This window comes from Myotis myotis, unplaced genomic scaffold (genome assembly GCF_014108235.1).
Source record: "Myotis myotis isolate mMyoMyo1 unplaced genomic scaffold, mMyoMyo1.p scaffold_m19_p_9, whole genome shotgun sequence".
In the NCBI taxonomy this organism is placed as follows: domain Eukaryota; kingdom Metazoa; phylum Chordata; class Mammalia; order Chiroptera; family Vespertilionidae; genus Myotis; species Myotis myotis.
In genome coordinates, this window is record NW_023416401.1 from 32098960 (window position 1) to 32119407 (window position 20448).

The following is a 20448-nucleotide window of genomic DNA, read 5'->3' on the forward strand; positions in this document are numbered from 1 at the left end:
TGGTATTAGCTTCATTTGGGCTCTGTAGAAGCCAGAGAGCCGTCCACCCATCTGTCTGCTCCAGGGTGTCGATCTGCATGTGCACACCAATTCCTCACTCAGTTCTGGGCCTCGAAGGGGACAAAAACGTCCACCCCCTGTTCCACTGAAGGCCTGTGGTGTGGGGTGTGTCTGCGGGGAGGAACAGCCTGGGCATTTGCACGTGATGGACACAATGAGTCCGGCGAGGGTTTTGCCGACGCTGGCTTTTAATTAATCAGTGCAGCTTGATAAATTACTCGGCCCTTGGGCTGTGTCTTTCACATCCTCAAACATCTGGAGGGAAACTGGAAGGGAAATGTTCTGCTCGTCCCAAAGAGCCAGATGTGTGCCATCACACGGAAGGAATGTCCAGATGCCGGACGTCTCCTGCATTCCTCCCCGCGAGGCTCTCCCGCAGGCTTTGAAAGTCAGATGAAGAGCTGCCAATTGAGGTTTACCCGGTGTGGTAGAGAGCACTTTCTGCCACTTCAAATTCCTTAGAAGAGGTGGGAATATAAGTAAATAAACAAACTCATTTTATTGTGAGACTAAGGCAGCCTTTCTTTTCCAAATTATAGTTCTATTTTTAACAAGACCATTACGTAGGTGTATGTGTTTACCTTAGTCTATGAGTATGTGTGTGTTGGCTAGAGCAGGGATTTCAAAAAAAAGGTTACCCGTCATCATTACCTGAAAAATGTTCTAGAAATATGGATCTATTGAACCAAAATCTCTACTTTCAGAATCCAGGAATCAGAATTTCTAAAATGCACCCAGCTGGTTCTGCCATCAAAGCACCAAGTAGCATTTGGGAACCAGGAAGCTGGGAACATATACTATTAATACTAGTACTAATACTAATCCTTACTATACTGGTTAACTTAAATTGAACTGCCAGGCACTAGTCTAAGAACCTGGCAGACATCTGATTTAGCCTTTACAGGCACCATATCATGTAGGTACTACAGTATTTCCATTTTAGAATTGCAGAAATTGAAGTTCAATCGCAGAGCTGGTAAGTGGTAAAGCTGCTGGTCTAAAGAGTTGGTTCTCAATCAGTTGCAAGCTCTTGCAAGACCTAGCCAATGTCATTTCCAGCACCCTTCCCCCAGCCCTAAAACTCTCCAGTTGATGAGAGCTAAATCAGGAGATTAATCTAGCCTCTGATCTAATCCAACATATTTGTTTTACGGATGAAGAAACCCAGAGAATAAGTGACTCCTGGAAATGCCCAGATAAGAACTTAGATTTTCTGATTTTTATCAGAGCTCTTAAAAAAGCATCACGCCCTTTAGTAACTAAGCTCTCTCCATGATTTAAACATTAAAAATCCCCTCGCTCTGTAAAGAGAGCCAAAGTTAATGGTGCTCAATTAATTTTCTAAAAGTTCTAAAGGTTGAGGGATCTCTGGAACTTAAGGATTAAGGCTTACAGATTTCTGGTCTTCTAGAATCCCATAATGCATCTTTACAGGATCCTGAGTTTGTTTGCTTGTTTGGTTGGTTGGCTGTTTTGGGTCCAGATGAGGAATATTTCCAAATTCATCTTACAAATCTGCTTTTACTATCCCAGCTCTATGAATGTATATTTAGGGGATAAAAAGTGGGAGGAAAAAATGGTTATCTGTGGTATTTGGAGACGACACCAGACACATTTCAACAGTTTTCCCTGAGGCTCCCAACTCACACGTTGCTTATTGCTAAATTTGCAGTTAACACAGGCTGCTTGAGACCTCAACAATCCGCCCACTATCATACCCTGGAAGCTTCATCTCTCCATCCCACACACAATATTTTATTGTTGACATTATTAAATAACTTTCCTCAAACTTAAGTAACCAAGACCAGTGCAGGGGGCTCCTACTGTTTGATGAACTATAGCCATGAATCTATTTGGATTCACAATTGCCTCTCAGCCTAAAATTGCATATTGAAGGTTTGAGTCACTGAGATACAAACGTTACAGTTAAGATTTCCACTGAGATACGTGCCAGTGTCTGCCCTCAGGGAGCACAGGTGGAAAAGGCGTACACACATCAGTCCCCTGCTCCTGCTGTGCTCCATTAAAATGGCCAGATTTGCTGTCCTTTCTTCAAGGATTTGGTGATGTTATCCTTCACTCCTGAGCTCAGGGTATCAAGGATTCTTATTTACTATAGAAATAAAACTTCACTCAACTGTGGGAACAGCTAGAGAATAAGGATCTAAAAAAGGACATAACTCATAGGCCTCCGAAGGCGCTGCACTGGTGGGTGAGTCAGCATTGGCCAGAATGGCTGGGAAACCAGGTAGGTGCCCATCTGCCCAGGTGGAACAGCAGGGAGTAGCCAGTGCAGAAGTCTCTGGAAGGCAGGCCTAGGTCGCCGCTGGCCAGTCAGGAAGATGAGCTTGGTGTGGAGTGAGCAGAGCAAAGGCAAGGTGGACCCCACCAGTGACTCTCTGACCAGCCCTCATTGAGGAACAGAGAGAACAGCCTGAAAACCGCCCGCATCTCTGCTCTCACCACATCTAACCACAACCATCTTCAGGAGGTAATGGCTGCTGCTTCCTTTCGACCTTTCAAACATCACACGACTTCCTCCTTGTATGGGTCTAAGATTGCTGATTCTCACACAAAGATTCTGGGAAAGGTGAGTTCCAACTTAGCCAAGTCGACACAGTATGCAACCACCACAGTCCACCCCTTTTCAAGCAGACATCATATATACCTTTTTAAACCATTTTAAATTCCCAGATAAGACATTAGAAACACTATTTTTTCACCTACCATGATGGAACTAAGTCTCTCCCCACAGTAGTATACAAAGTCCCAAGTGTTAAGTATTTCCAACCTCCTCCTAGAATTATCAGCTAATTCTGAAATGTTGAATGTCAGGTAATTATGATATGCTATAGTATATATAATATAATAGCTATATAGTATATGTAATGCAACACAATAATTATATATCATATAATTATATAGTTATTATTATATATTGACATAATTATTAATATAATTAACTAGGTTAGTATGCAATATAATAATGTTTTCTACCACCTGGTGGGCCATAGAAAATGCCCGTGAGCACACTACGCTTATAAGACAGATCGCTTGGCTTGCACAGCCAGTGGCCCTGGCTGCGCTCTGTTTGTACTCATGGCAGTGAAATTCTCTCTCCCCAACCTGTGCCCTCCACACTTGATGATGGTTGTTTTCCTTCAAGTGCTTTGCTTGGGGTATTAATATTTTTGTGGTGAGAACATCTGCCTATTCCTGGAAAACTCTATGTAAAGCAAAGGAAGCTAATCAAATACCCGAAAAAAAACCACAGGGAAACCTTCCCCGAGCATTTCCCCCAAGGCTACTGAGAGCTTTCCTGCTGCTTCCAGCCACCCCCCCCCCCCCGCCACCCCGCCCCCCCATCCCGTGCACATGGAAGTGGGGCTGGCAGGGTGAGAGGCCAGTTCTTCCTCTCGTGGAGAAAGAGCATGCAAGCTCTTTCTCTCTCTCTCTCTCTCTCTCTCTCTCTCTCTCTCTCTCTCTCTCTCTCTTAGGTTTCCTTTCAGGTAATGGCTATAAAGCAGAAGCAAGCAGGAACTCCCAGCTTCCTGCTGCCCTGAGAAGTCAGTCACTGGCCGGACACCTCCCACCCCCACCCCTTGCACCAGGAGAACTGAAGGACCAGGAGGAGTCTGGAGAGGGCAGGCGGAGGCAGGTGACCCCGTCACCCTGCTGGCCAGCTGCATGTTGAGAATGCGGTTCCCTCCCCTGGGCCTCAGTTGCCCCATATTTAACAGGAAAGGAGTTAGCTTTAGGAATCTCCCAGTACCATTCAAGATCTAATGATGTGAAAGGTTGGGGCAATGCAGACTGATGACAAAGATTAGCAACACAGGGCCTCCGTTCTGGCCTCCGTCACCAAATTGGTGACATCTATTTAGAAAAAACAGATTCCATGATTTTCATACAAACCGGAAAGATTTACACAGAAGAGGAGTTTGTGCCTATCCACAAATGTTCCGCTCGGTGCCCCCTGCGGGGTTCCTCCTGGTTAGGGCCTCCCATTGCACTCCTTCCTCCTTCACTGGTCTCAGCTTTTATTTATCTCTGGAGTCTGTTCCTGGTTACTACACACCTTGTTAGAAATACGGTTGCCCTCTACAAGCTAAACTGTGACATAAACATTCAATGGGCCCACTGCAGAAACGTCGCCTTACACACGGGAGTAACAGAAGTGACGTCCTGTGTTCCAGGAACGCAGGAGAAAGTTGGGTTTGACCCACGTGCCTGAGGGTGTGAGCAGAAGGAACGCTGGACCAGGACCAAGGCAGGAGCAGGCGTGTCCTCCAGGCTGCTGCCATCGGCGCAGCTGAGGTAGAGAAGTTGCAGGTGGCAGAGCTGACCTTGAAATCATTGTGGGTCTCTGAGTCCCTCTTGGAGAAGGGCCACTAAGAGAGACCCCTGGTCCCCTTGGACTGTGCCATGAGCAAGAACAAATGTGTTGGTGCTAAGCCACTGAGGTGCTGGGGTTTGTTAGCACAGCAGAGCCTACCCTGTCCTGATGTTTCAACAGGCCAGTCATCAAAGCACAGAGAATGGCTGTTCCCAAAACTAAGGCAGCCCCTGCCCCGCCAAGCCATCCTGAAGAAGAGGCCCCAGCCCCGGGACTCTCTCTGGCTCCCACTGGCAAAGTCTTCCGTGAGGCAGAAACTGATAAGGTTATTACCAGTTCACCTAGTTCCCCTTGTTATTCGAGGCTCACCAAAAACACTTCTGCTTATGATTTTGCATCCAATGTAGTTTTGTGGCTTCTTCATGGGTCCCCTAATGCCCAACACTGTAATGCTCTCAACTCTGTTTGTGGAATGAATAAACGAGTGAAGGAGTAAGACTTCCATCTAATGTGAAACAGGGCTGGGAACAAGGGAGATCACAGCTTGCCCACTCCTGCGTCAGGCGCTGGCCCTGCCCTGGCCTCAGCCTTTCCTAATTTCACATAGAGCAGTGGTTTTCTACGTGGCTGCATATGAAAAGCACAGGAGAGATTTTTAAAATTTCCATGACCAGGCCACCACCCAACCTATTTAAATCAGAACCTAGGGTAGGACCAGCCATGAGTAATTCTTTAAGCTCCTGGCGATACCCAGGTGCAGCCAGGACTGAAACAGCTGAGTGTCAGAGGGGGGCCAGCTCTGCAGGCAGCAGCGACACCTGCAAGACAGACACAGGGGTCCCGATGAGTCATGGATGGAGCTTAACCTGCACTGCCCTGGGCACTGCAGCTCTTCAGAATCAACAAACAACCTGGAGGAACAAGAAACAGATTCTCCCAACCTTGTTATGAAAACAAGGGATTAACTGTGATTGCATAAAAGCTGGTGCCTCCCTAAACCTCAGGGAATCTGTTTCGTCATGAGCTACAGAGAAGCAGCGGGTCCTTGGATGGACCTCTTGGCTCATGAATGACCTGCTCACTGACTAGAGGAGAGCATTTGGCAGCGAGGCTGGTCTAGTGGCCCCTTGAGGGTGGGAGCCGTATCACACTGCGCCAGGAGAAAGCAAAAGAGCACACGGAAAGATTGGGAAAGAGGAGGAAAAGAGACACAGCCGAGCAGGGAAGGGAGAGGGAAAGGCAGGGAGGAGAGGGGCCGAAGGTGAGACTGGCTCCTCAGAGGTGCACTTGCTTCTTGTCATGTGGCTGGGACCTTCCCCCCATCTCCTTACCCCAAGGCGCCTCTCCAGCAGCTGCTCAGTAAGATCCTGGCAGAAAACACAGCGCTCTCTCTTTTCTCATTGCCCCCCTATGTTCTAGATGCCTCCTCCTCTTCCCCCTCCCCCAGGGACAGGAGGTCATGTCCTTGAGCTGGGGACACATGGAAGCCCAGCTGTGGTCCCAAGTGATAAACGCCCGGTGGTTCAGGTAGAGGGGGAAGCAATGCTGGTGACCTGGGCCACTCCTACTAAGATGGTCTTGTTGGTTTCTCATCACGCAGAGGGATAGACACTGACTTTGTAAGGTGTTAAAGCCTTCGGTTCCCTGTACCAAATCAGCATCAGGAGGCAAATCTTGACTTTGTCAGAGGCTTCTGTAGCCTCCATAGCTGGCACAGTGGAAGGTGAATGGACACAGACTTCTGGCCTGTGTCATACCATCAAGAAAACACCACGCGACCATTCCCAGTTGTTCCTTCTATGGTGGATACCACTGGCGGTCACAGTGATCACCTCACACCGGGCACTAAAGAAAGCAACCCCCTTCTCCACCAGCCAGAAAGGAAGGAATAAGGAGGTTAAAGAGCTGGAGATTCTGCTTGGGCTGGAGCAGGTCAGACATGCTGATTCAGCTTCTGATGAGCTTTCGCCTCTCAGGAACCTGATGGAAACCCAATCCAAAGTGAGCCACCAACTCTGCAACTGTCCTCATCATGGGCTGCCTTAGGACCTTGGTGAGATTTTGCTCAGGGCTTCCCCCACACATACAGTTGAGGGTGCGTGTGGCCCTTCAGGCTTGTAGCACACTGTCTTGTTCACCTTCACCCTGTCTATGTCCAGTGCTACATGCCTCGGGCTGCTGTAAAGCCCTGCCTTCCAATCCAGCTCCACATGGTTACAGTGTCCATTCAGCAACCAAGAGGGTCCAAATCAGGCAAATGCCAGGCTGAGCTCTGTTGGACTCAACCTGCAGCAGCAGGCAAGGCCAGCGAAAGGGGAACAATAGCTCCCTGTACTGTGGGGTTACAGTGAGAATCCAATGAGAGAGTGCCGGGAGCCGGTCCATGCTTGCTGTTTCAAGGGACCTGGCATATATGGCATACTGTTCTTAATATGTTTGCTCACCTTCTTGGCACTATGTGTTTTAACCAAGGTCACCTCTCTGAGAAAGGTTGTTTCCCCAGGTAGGGATTTTCCCCTGAAGTTAGGGAGGGAATAAAACCTCTTAACTAAGTGCCAGGCGGGTAATTAATCACTTTAACTATGAACAATCATGCTTAAGCTACATAATCTTTACTCCCTGGAATGGAGATAAGAAACGCCCTAACCTTTGTAATAGAGATTGATAGGATTGAATCAACTGGTATAAATACAGATGTAATAAGACAGCAAGACTCAGAACTTAGAATACAGAGCTTAGAACACAGAACTAAGAAGACAGAACCTACAGACAGAAGAACTTCACTGGAGAGAACATGGCAAAAGATCCTGGACTGAACCTGACTACAGAAATTGGCAAGAGAACCTGACTAGAACCTGGTGACTGAACCTGGCTGGAGAACCTGGACAGAACCTAGCTGAAGAACCTAGCGAGGGAACATGGCTACAGAACCTGGCTGGAGAACCTGGAGAACCTAGCAAGAGAACATGGACACAGAACCTGGCTGGAGATCCTAAGCAGAACTTCGCTGGAGATCCAGACCAGAACTTGGCTGGAGATCCTGGCTGGAGATCCTGGCTAGGCTGCTGATCAACTGAACGCTGTCTCCATGTCCTTCCTTCTTCGCCGACTCCGTCCACACCTTTGGGGACCCCTGGACCTGCTGGGGTTGGACCCCGGCAAGAGAGAATATGAGAAGCACTCGCAGCCCCACCAGGCACGTGGTGAGCCCAGTGACTGAGGTAATCTATATCTGCGCTCGCTGTTCCTCAGGAGTCAGGCTATGGTCTGGTTACCGGTCCCTAGTAGCCGCTAGTCCCAGAACCCAATTCTCTTTTTAAAAAGTAATGTTTTACTATTTTAATGGACTCATCAATAAGAAGATAGCAGCTTATTCTTTTTTTTTTTAACTTATCTTTATTACAGATGTCCCCATTTTCCCTTATTTATCCTCTCCACCCTGCTCCCGCCTCCTCCCAGGCCTTCACTGCACTATTGTCTGTGACTATGAGTTATGCATAGATGCATATAAGTTATTTGGTTAATCTCTTCCTGCCCCACTTCCCTTCTCTCTGAAATATGTCAGTCTATTGCATCCTTCCATATCTCTGGATCTATTTTGTTCTTCAGTTTATTTTGTTCATTAGATTCCACATATAAGTGAGATCATGTGATACTTGTCTTTCTCTGACTGGCTTGTTTTGCTTAGCATAATACTCTCCAGGTCCCTCCATGCTGTCTCAGAGGGTAAGAGATTCTTCTTTTTCACTGCTGCATAGTAATCCACTGTGTAAATGTACCACAGCTTTTTCATCCATTTATTTACTGATGGGCACTTGGGCTGTTTCCAGGTCTTAGCTATTGTAAATAACACTGATATGAACATAGGGGTGCATATAGTCTTTCTGACTGGTGTTTCAGGCTTCTTAGAATATGTTCCTAGAAGTGGAATCACTGGGTCAAACAACAGTTCCATTTTTTAATTTTTTGAGGAAACTCCACACTGTTTTCCATAGTGATTGTACCAGTCTGCACTGTTCTTGGCAGAATGTCCAACTCTGGTGTGAAGAGGTTGGATCACAACTTTCCTCCCCTTGCCCACTGCCTGTGGGTTCTGGGGGAGCCTTAATTGTCCCGAAAAGGAGCCAAAAGACGCCACAGCCCGCAGGTCCTGCCTCCCCAGCTGCAGCAACTCCATCCATTCTGTATTTGGGAGAGGGTGTAGGGAGCTTGGCTAAGGGGTGTCATGCTACTGCCTAATTGATCATTCTTGAAGAAGAAGAAAAATCTCATCGTGGGCTAATTTTTGTTTTCAGAGATGAAAACTCTCAGGAATACTCTCTGCAGCCTCTGCCACATTCACCCACATTTGCCCCCTCTCTTTACCACCCCCCACCATGGGAGGAGCAGCCAAAGCTCCAGTGTGGGCCCACAGACTCCGGTTCTGAGGGGGTGGGATAGGTCTGAGCCAGCAGGCTCCTTCCAGGGAGCACCCCACCAGGGCCCTGGCCCCTTGCCCTCTCTTCCAGAGCCTTTGGAGCCATTGCCCTCACCCTGTGACCTCTCTCCATCTATCCCTTTCCCCTCTCTCCGCATTTTGCAAACCAGTTCATCCTGTGATTGACGCACCAGCTGGGACATCATTGTGCCTACCCTAACAAGTAAAAATTGTTCCCACTGAGGCAGATGGGCCTTTAGGAATAGGAGTGATTTTTACTGACCTTGTCTGCAAATACAGTCACAAAAAACTCCATGCTGCAGGGTGCTGACCTGAAGACTTCAACTCACAGCTCTCCCTGCAAAATGTCAAACTTTTCCCAGAACACCTCTAAAATGAGACGAGTTCAATATTGCACAGTGGATGTTTATGAATTCAGCTATTTTGAAATGGTAATGCATTGAGAATGAGTCTTTGAGAAATATATCCTGTAGAAATTTCCATGCAGGATCCCAGTTGAGTTTGATTTTTGAATCTTTTAAGAGATTTGAAAATAATAAGTTCCATTCTTTCTGCCATGGGAGTGGGGACAGGGTGTGAGAAAACTGTTTCTCTGACTTTGAGGTAGAGAAGAGCATTCCTGCCTACATGGGGATCTATTTATGTTCATCCCTGCCTTCTGATGTCTGCAGCTTCCTGTTGTACAGTCTAGTGGATACAATCTAGTGCAGCCGTGGGCAAACTACGGCCCGCGGGCCAGATCCGGCCAGTTTGAAATGAATAAAACTATTGAAAAAAAAGACCGTACCCTTTTATGTAATGATGTTTACTTGGAATTTATATTAGTTCACACAAACACTCCATCCATGCTTTTGTTCCAGCCCTCCGGTCCAGTTTAAGAACCCATTGTGGCCCTCGAGTCAAAAAGTTTGCCCACCCCTGATCTAGTGGATACCAGGGCCGGACCTGGCTAGGAAGGGGACAGAGGCATGCCTACCATACCTGTCACACTGCACTGGCCTGTCACCAGGTTACAAAGTCATTGCTTTTATGAAACGTTTTGACTTTCAAGTCATCAATCTGTTTTCTTCTAAAGCATTGGTTAGAGATTGAAAAGTGCAAGTCCAATATTTTACTACTTTAATGAACACACCCATAAAAATAACATTCTCATGACACTTTGTGGATTGGATGGCATTTAAACAAAAATCATGTTGCTTTATTATCCAAAAAGCCAACAACATAGGAACCGCTATTTTCTCAATATTTTAATCCCTCATGGCAGGTAGAGACACTAAGCAAGTTGTCAAGGTCAAACTGAAAAGGTAGTGGAGTAGGGGCTTAAACTGAGCTCTCCTGTCCCATTCATCACTATTTTTTGACCACAGCCATCTCCCCCCAGGAACTGGGGAGATGTTGTTCTATTCTCCTGCCTTATAGCCACGCCACACTTACAGAAAGAGGAGAGCCTGTCTATTTCCAAAATCTCCAGAGCACACGCCGCCCCCCCCCCCCCCAAAGTCTTCCAATTCTGAAAGCTGGAGATCTAATGCCCATCCCAACCGTTTCTTACTTCACCTCCATCCCAGAGCTGCACGCTTGCCTCCTGTTCAGTCATCTTTGGGACAGAGAAGCGTGGGCTTCCTCTTCCTCCCAGTCCTTCCGCTCTCAGAAACAGCTAATATATGTTCAGTCAGGGCGGACCGGAGCTGCAGACCGTGTTGAGTGATGTGGAATGTGAATTTACTATAGGAATAGCGACCGTCGTGGGAGCTAGATGGTGCCTCTGTGTGAGTCAGCTGCCCCTGGGCCTGGTGCTCGGCCGGAAGTCAAGTAGGGCCAGCCTGCAGGATGGGGAGGAGGGTGTGAAGAGTGGGAGATGAGGGAGACTAGTTGACAGATGAGCATTGCATCTGTCTCTCACTGCCTCCTCCAGCTGTGATGATATGGGTGACCAGAAGGCTAAAATGAAGACCAAGGAGAAGATTCTTGGGGAGCCGGGCTGCTGCAGCTCTGACTGCCGCCCCAGCCAACAAGGTCAGCAGGCAGGCCAGGGACTTTGGGCTTAATCTGCAACAGGCCTGCCCTACTCCAACCCGTCCCTCCAAGGCCCCCACAAATTTATTCGTTGGTGAATTAATTTTATATACATATTCACCCCATCTACCCCTCTAAGTGATTTGACTTGACATTGATCTATTGCTAGGATCTCCGCGTTCACATCACAGATAGAGCCCAAAGGTAAAGCTGATTGCTGTGGGACTGATACCAGACTTGGGATAAAGTCCAAGTCTGCATGCCAACGCCTGTTTTGAAAAGACTTCTTTAACATATTCTACCATGTCCTATTTCATACCAACTTTTATGCAACTTTTTAGAGATATAAACATGAACAAAATATCCTTGTTTCTTGCTCAGTCAGCAAAGCTTGCCCCAAAGCACACTTACAATATTGATAAACTGAGATTCACATCTTGTCACTGATGTAGCAAACTGTGGGCAGGCCTTCATAGCAAATGGCCTTTTACTATTCGAAAGTATGGCTTTACAGTGTTAAGCCGAAGTATCCATCTGCCCCCTCCACAGCGTCAGTGAGTTCATCCTGCTCTGCACTAACAACGCAAGGCTGTCTCGTGCCCAGATCAAAGGCAACGCACACCAGGGCTTCTCCTGAAAAGAAAACAAACTATCTCACTCCTTACAGACTGGTTGACTGAAGCTGGCAAGTCTTCTGTGCATGAGTGTGACACACACATACACTGATGAACAAAATCTGTCCATATGGGAGAAAACTGTCTGATCTCTGCTGGGAATAACAAAGAAACCCAGAAATCAATAGATCGCCTGAGAGTGTGGTGGTTATTATTTCCATTAGTCGATTGAAGTGCCCAAGCAGTCACGATAAATGAAGCTGACGCTTCATTGTGAGAGCGGAGGAATATGTCATGTTACCCCAGGACACCCTTGCAAAATTCCATTCCTGGTTAACTGGGCTTCCTTTTAAGTCTAGTATTCACCAAAATGATTTTACTGCCATCATGGAAAATTTCAGTAAAATATAATGGTCCATTTTCTGCTTTACTCTGTAGCACAGGCCTGGAATATGCTAAGTACAAAAGAGTAATGAGTTAACTAATTAATTTTTTCATTGTTAATTCAAGATCTTCAAGGGCATTTAAAACCTTTTGAGACAGCATGGATGGACCTGGAGAGTATTATGCTAAGTGAAATAAGTCAGTCAGAGGAAGACAAATACCCTGTGATTTCACTTACATGTGGGATCTAATGAATAAAATAAACAAACAGAATAGAAACAGACTCATAGGTACAGAGAACAGACTGGCAGCTGTCAGAGGTTCAGTGGGTGGGGGCAAGGATTGGGGGGTTGGGTGAAAGAGGTGACAGGATTAAGCAGAAAAAAACAACAACAGCAACAAAACTCATAGACTCAGACAACAGTATGGTGATTATCAGAGGGAAAGGGGAGCAGGGGGAAGTTGAAGAAGGTAAAGAGGGGACAAATGGTGATGGAAGAAGACTTGACTTTGAGCAGTGAACACACAATACAATATACAGGTGATGTATTATAGAATTGTACATGAAACCTATATAATTTTATTAGACAATATTACCCCAATAAATTCAATAAAAATTTTTAAAAGATCTTGAAGGCCTTCAAATTCACGTTCTGTAGGCAATAACTTATTTTTAATACCACAAAAACAGAAGCTATGTATAAATTATTGGCTGTATCTCTAACAACCTTCGAATATGCTTCACAAGATTATTTTAAATAAATCCCCACTATGAATTTGTCTTCTTAACACTTGTTGTTTTTATTTGTTTTGCTTTTTGACAAAGGAATTCCTGCCAGAGGATATTCTATTCTGCTACATTGAGGAATTCCAATGACTTATTAATTCAACAGATTTTTAACACCTCCTCTATTATAGACTCTGGATGAGGCCCTGAAAAATATAAATATAAAATCCAGCTTCCACCCTAAGAAAAAAGTATGGTCTAATCAATGATGTAGTAAAAGTAAGCCAGAAATTACAGGACAGTGAGGTAAGTTGCTATGACAAAAGTTTTGAGTGGGGGAGGGGCTATAGTGAGAGTAAAGTTCTTATCACAAGGGAAAAAAATTGTATCTAAATGTTGTGATGGATGTTAATCATACTTATTGTGGTGGTCATTTTGCCATATATACTTATATCAAATCTTTATGTTGTACACCTGAAAGCAATATAATGTTATATATCAATTATACCTCAATAAAATAAATTGGCATGGTCCCCCAAAAAAGCAGTTAACAGTGTTTCTAATAAATCAGCACCAATGGACAGTGTTAAGTGGGGAGGGCTGTCAGGTTGTATTTTAGATACCTCACTCTGGCTATACCTGGAGACTAGACAACAGTGAAGAGAGTAGAAGTGGGGAGACTTAGGCTTGGTCAGGCCTGGGGCAGGTGGGAAGAGCAGTTGGAAGTTCACTTATAAAGAGAAGTTGTGGGGTTCAGTAGCTGATAGGCCTGGGCATGAGGAAGAGGGAAGACTCTAGTCGACCCTGATAATGGCACAATTAACAAGAAGATGAAAGCTGGGAAGGGGACCATGATTCAGATGCAAGAGGGTGGGATGAACTCAGGGCAGGTTGAGTTTGATGTGTCAGAGGGTATTCTGCTGAAACTGTCCTGCAGAGAGACTCAGGCAGCTAGTAGAGGTGGTATACATTTGAGCAAACGTGATGGAGGAATCAGTCAGTAAGACTGTATTGTCTGACAGGAGCAGGAAAAGAACGGAACTCTGAGAAGCACCAACACTGAGGCATGGCTTCGGAGGCAACCAGAACCCAGGAAGATGGGAAAGCCTCAGAGGGTGCAAAGAGAGAGGCTCCACTCAAAAACCAAGAGAGGAGAGAATTTCCAGGAGCAAATGGACCACAGCAGGGCCATCCAATCAAAATAAAATGCAAGTCACGGGTGTCCTAGGCCCCACCTTAAACAGAAAATCAAAACAAGTGAAATCCATTTTAATAATATATTGTGTTTAACCCCAGGTAGCCAAAATATTTGGATCTCAAAATGTAATCAATATAAAAATATTGAGAAATTTTATGTTCTTTTTTCAAACTAGATCTCAAAAACTAGGTCTGTTTTTACACTGAGAGCTTATCTCAGTTTGGTTGCTTAGTTTTCTTCAGAAATACTTCCCCTGTATTTAGATTTCATAAAACTTACAGTTGAAAAAACTAGATTCACAGATGCAAGTTGTTCCAATCCTACTTAAAAGTTTTTCGGAGGAGAACCAAGATGGCGGCGTAGGTTAATGCCGGAGTTTGCTGCTTTGAACAACTACTTCAAAAGTTTGCTGCTTTGAACAACTACTTCAAAAGTGAAACCAAAAAACGGAAGGGACATCACCCAGAACCACAGGAATGCTGGCTGAGTGGAAGTCCTACAACTAGGAGGAAAGAGAAACGCATACGGACACTCAGAGGAGGCGCAGTGCTGAAGTCAAATTCTGAGGTGCGGAGTGCGCGGAGCGGGCTGGCAGCGGAGGGCGCGGTTGGCGTTTTCAATCGGGAGGGAGTCGCAGACTCTGAGCTCCAGATCCAGGCGAGTCTTTAGGGACCCAGACTCAAACGGGAGAAGCGGGACTGTCTGGCTTCGGTCAGAGCGAGTGCAGCTTTCTCTCCGAGCTTTGCAGCGGGTGCAGCTTTCTCTCCGAGCTTTGCAGCGGGTGCTGGGACTCAGAGAGGCAGAGCCCCTGGGGACAGGACTGAGAGCCGCCATAACTGCTCTCTCCGGCCCACCCTGTTGATTCTGTGCGACCCGCCCCGCCCAAGCCCTGCACAGAGGCATTTGCCGGATAGCCTCAGGCAAAGGCTACATTAGCACCTCCCTAGAGGACAGAAGTTCTCTCACTGCTGACACAGCTGATTCTCATAACCACTTGGCCTGGAGGTCAAACCCTCCCTGGAATTAGCTACAACAATCAAGATTTAACTATAAGACTGCAAACAAAGACCACTAGGGGGTGCACCAAGGAAGCATAACAAAATGCGGAGACAAAGAAACAGGACAAAATTGTCAATGGAAGATATAGAGTTCAGAACCACACTTTTAAGGTCTCTCAAGAACTGTTTAGAAGCCGCCGATAAACTTAATGAGATCTACAAGAAAACTAATGAGACCCTCGATCTTATATTGGGGAACCAACTAGAAATTAAGCATACACGGACTGAAATAACGAATATTATACAGACTCCCGACAGCAGACCAGAGGAGCGCAAGAATCAAGCCAATGATTTGAAATGCGAGGAAGCAAAAAGCACCCAACCGGAAAAGCAAAATGAAAAAAGAATCCAAAAATGCGAGGATAGTGTAAGGAGCCTCTGGGACAGCTTCAAGCGTACCAACATCAGAATTATAGGGGTGCCAGAAGATGAGAGAGAGCAAGATATTGAAAACCTATTTGAAGAAATAATGACAGAAAACTTCCCCCACCTGGTGAAAGAAATGGACTTACAGGTCCAAGAAGCGCGGAGAACCCCAAACAAAAGGAATCCAAAGAGGACCACACCAAGACACATCATAATTAAAATGCCAAGAGCAAAAGATAAAGAGAGAATCTTAAAAACAGCAAGAGAAAGAAACTCAGTTACCTACAAGGGAATACCCATACGACTGTCAGCTGATTTCTCAACAGAAACTTTGCAGGCCAGAAGGGAGTGGCAAGAAATATTCAAAGTGATGAATACCAAGAACCTACAACCAAGATTACTTTATCCAGCAAAGCTATCATTCAGAATTGAAGGTCAGATAAAGAGCTTCACAGATAAGGAAAAGCTAAAGGAGTTCATCACCACCAAACCAGGATTATATGAAGTGCTGAAAGGTATCCTTTAAGAAGAGGAAGAGGAAGAAAAAGGTAAAGATACAAATTATGAACAACAAATATGCATCTATCAACAAGTGAATCTAAGAATCAAGTGAATAAATAATCTGATGAACAGAATGAACTGTTGATTATAATAGAATCAGGGACATAGAAAGGGAATGGACTGACTATTCCTGGGGGGGAAAGGGGTGTGGGAGATGCGGGAAGAGACTGGACAAAAATCGTGCACCTATGGATGAGGACAGTGGGTGGGGAGTGAGGGCGGAGGGTGGGGCGGGAACTGGGAGGAGGGGAGTTATGGGGGGGAAAAAAAAAGAGGAACAAATGTAATAATCTGAACAATAAAGATTTAATTAAAAAAATAAAAATAAAAAAAAATAAAAGTTTTTCAATCAGTCCTTTTAAATGTAATTAATATTAAATGAACAATTCAGGTTCTTGGTGCACTGGCACATTTTAAGTGTTCCATAACCCTTCATCCACTGGCCATCCTTCTGGATAGCACAGTGTCCAGCACAGAGACAGAATCAAATGACTCCAAGCAGCCAGTGGAGATGGAGGGCCAGAGGCAGCTGGTCACAGCAGTGGGAGGAAGCAATGGTTTCAGTGGCTATTGGTGACACATACCCTAACAGTAGAGGGTCAGAGTTTAAAAAAAAAGTGAGGAAAAGTGGGCAAAGTTAATTTATTGGACATTGACTTTGTAAGGAATTAAACTCATAAGTCAAGGCACCACTGTACTTCATTGTTTTTGATACCATTGTAAATGGAATTGATGTCTTCCTTTTTCAGAAAGTATGCTGTTACGGAATCCTAGAATTCGCTCTGAGAAGAAAAGCAGAGACTGGAGTGATCGTTGTTAAATGGAGGAGAAGGGGCTCCGCGGCCTGGGCGCTGCAGCCATGAGGGTGCGGGACTCCCAGTCCTTTCTGATCAGCGTGCTCCATCCACACCGGGCTGGGCTGCTACCTGCAGCACCTGAGCTTCAGGCTAGTCCGTGGAGCCAGGGAGTTCGTGGAACAAGAGGTGGCCGACTTTGCCTGACAGAACCCGGGGGTCGTAAATACCATATGTGAACCTGCAGCTGTGTTTTGTGTCCAGAGTCGTGGCCGAATACCTTGACGGGGGGCTGTGAGTGCGGAGAGCCTCAGCTGCAAGCGGGTGGAGGAGATCACCACACTGGTGAAGAAGCCAGCGAACCAGTCGGGCTTGGCCATAACCGCCTCCGCAAGCCCTTCCACAGGGGAAGCCCTAGCATCCAGGGCCAGGGGCAGCCCTTCACCAACAGCTTGGCGGGGGGGGGGGGGGGGTTGCGCCCCCAAGAGGCCCAGGATCCTGCCCCTGCCCAGGTGCAGTGCCGGGAGCCGGTCCATGCTTGCTAATTTGTAATTAATATACTAAATGTAGATTCTGAGGGAAATTCCCCGATGTACAGGCATTGGAACCCTGATCTAACTAAACCTAAAGCCCTCGTCAAATGGAGAGACTTGCTTACAGGAGCCTGGAAGGGACCTGATGTACTTTTAACCCAGGGGAGAGGATATGCTTGTATATTTCCACAGGACGCAGACTCACCTGTGTGGATTCCAGACCGTCTAGTCCGACCTTATGTCTCACCGCCCGCCATCTCTGCCTCATCATAGCACACCTGACCAGTGCCCGTCTGCAGCAGATGTGCAGCCCTGAGCTGGAACAATCTGTCCATTGGGAGGATCACATGTGCCTCCGTTTTGTCTTTCCACATGTCCCAGCTTTGCCTCACATCTCCTTTCCTTTTTCCTTTTTTTAAAATCTAACTACTTGTTTGCTGGTTCTTTGGCCTTTCTCCTTCTTTCCTGAACACAGCTTTTTCTAGAATCTCCCTACCCTACTGTTCCAGGAAGGGCATCTCCCTTTTATGCCGTGACTAGGGGTGTTTGGTATATGCCCCATACATGGAGTTGTCTTGGGCCAAGAGCCTGAAATCCTGGGCTGAGAAAGCCCTGTTCCAGGACTCTCCTTTGTCCTGTATTGGCCCCTCTTACCCTTGTGTCAAGAGGGACCCTCTTCTTACAATCCAATTGCCCATAGCTGTTGCCTGAGCTCTCTGTTCATGCTGAGGTTGAAGCCGCATGGTGGCTGGTACCATGGATCTGTCTCTGGCCCAATGGCGTAAGCTGGGACCTCTCTAGAGAAGAAACCTGAGTTCCCTATGATCAATGCCAGAGCCCCGCCAGCAGGCAAGGGGATCCCAAGGCAGTTGCTGGGCATGGAGGCCAGAGGGACATAGGCTATCAAGGAGACAAAACTGAACCTCACATCACCCTACTTGGCCCAGAGATGGCTGGTAGTCAACGACGGGTAAGACTCCACAGGGTGGGGCAACCTAAGACAGGCACAGTCAGGGGCCAGTAGGAGAAAACTTGGGGTGCAACAAAGGTGGGGCACAGACCCCCCTCCCCAATGGTGCAGGGGCTTGAACACTCGGCCCTTCTGAGGAAGGTCTCCTGTCCCCATGGCTGCTTCCTGCTTCCCATGCCCAGCTCAGATCGGGACCCAGGTAAAGACAGAGACTGGCTAATAGCAGGCTGCCCTCTCACTGCAACAGGACTTGTTTCCCATTTCTACCTGGGACCACAGGGAAAGGGGAAGCTGAAGGAAAGGGCTGTGTCAGCATGCTGCATTCTTCCCTTTCTTCTCCCTCTTTTTTCTAAACACTTCCATGCCTTGTAGTTCTTTTGCTTTCTCTTCTTTTTCTACTACCCTCCATTTTCCATATCAGCTGGATCCAGAGGGCACAGCTTACTCCTCCTCGGACATCGACACCACCATCAACCACGGCCCTGATGGACCCTTTGATGCAGCCCTTCAACTTGCTGACGCTTCGGGAAGCCTGTCGCCAGTGACGCCGCCCGCTAGCCAGACCAACAAAGACAACCAAACCAACAACTTGAGGACAGCTGAAATCCCTTGACTGAAGAGGCTGGCAACCTTCTACAGGAATGGGGCTCCTTCTGCGCTCCATCCACTATGTTTATAGCTATGCTCACTATCATTGCTTGCCACTCTTCTTCCGAGACTTAAATGGCCCAATCTGAGAGGTGGCCACTGATTTGCATGCGCTATCATTTAAAAAATAAAAAAGGGGGAATTTGCCGGAAGCCGGTCCATCCTTGCTGCTTGACACAGTCGCTGCAGGAAAGAAACATCTGCACAGCATATGTTTCAAGGGACCTGGCATATATGGCATACTGTTCTTAATATGTTTGCTCACCTTCTTGGCACTATGTGTTTTAACCAAGGTCTCTGAGAAAGGTTGTTTCCCCAGGTAGGGATTTTCCCCTGAAGTTAGGGAGGGAATAAAACCTCTTAACTAAGTGCCAGGTGGGTAATTAATCACTTTAACTACGAACAATCATGCTTAAGCTGCATAATCTTTGCTCCCTGGAATGGAGATAAGAAGCGCCCTAACCTTTGTAATGGAGATTGACAGGATTGAATCAACTGGTATAAATACAGATGTAATAAGACAGCAAGACACAGAACTTAGAATACGGAACCAGGAGAGACAGAACTCAGAAGACAGAAGGAAGAAGACAGAACCTACACAGAACTAGAGACAGAAGAACTTCGCTGGAGAGAACATGGCAAAAGATCCTGGACTGAACCTGACTACAGAAATGGGCAAGAGAACCTGACTAGAACCTGGTGACTGAACCTGGCTGGAGAACCTGGACTGAACCTGGCTGGAGAACCTAGCAAGAGAACATGGACACAGAATCTGGCTGGAGATCCTAAGCAGAACCTCTCTGGAGATCCAGACCAGAACTTGGCTGGAGATCCTGGCTGGAGATCCAGGCTAGGCTGCTGATCAACTGAACGCTGTCTCCGTGTCCTTCCTTCTTCGCCGACTCCGTCCACACCTATGGGGACCCCTGGACCCGCTGGGGTTGGACCCCGGCAGTGCAGGCCCAGCAAAGAGTTGCCCCAACTCAGTCCCAGTGAAGGCGGTTCCTCCTCTTTTGGTTCAGGGGGTTACAAGCCCAGACAGGCAGATGGAGCCCACGAAAGAGAAAGTTGATGCCAAAACTTTTGCTTGGGACAAAGAAGAGCTGCCTGTTTCTTTTTGGTGCCCACTGTGAGGGGCAATGACTTTGTGTCTCTTCATTATTATCCAGTTGACATTACTGAAACCTGAGAGTCTTCTAGGCTCTTCCTGGGCCCTCCTTTTTGAAATCCAAATGGATAATAGTGATCTCAAGTCACAGTGAGGGACTTCAAGGCTGGCTTCTGAAGAATCTCTGATGTCCGATTTCTGCAGCCACTGAGCTAGAGCGCGCTAGCACCTTCTCTGCTGGGAACCTGGCACTGCGCTTGGCTATATGAGTGTGTATACATTACAAAACTGAGATTAATCAACTGGCCCACGGTCAGAAAAAAAGAATTGCAATGGAGCCTGGCTGGTGTGGCTCAGTGGTTGAGCATTGACCTATGGACCAGGAAGTCATGGTTCAATTCCCGGTCAGGGCACATGCCCGGGTTGCAGGCTTAATCCCTAGTGGGGGGCATGCAGGAGGCAGCTGATCAATGATTCTCTTACATCATTGATGTTTCTGTCTCTCTCTTCCTCTCCCTCCCTTCCTTCCATTATTGCAATGGAGCTAACTCCTAATCACAATGAGAACATAATCACAGAGGAATATGCTAGAATTTAAACTTGACAGGAGAGGCTTCACAGTTATGTCTGCATGATC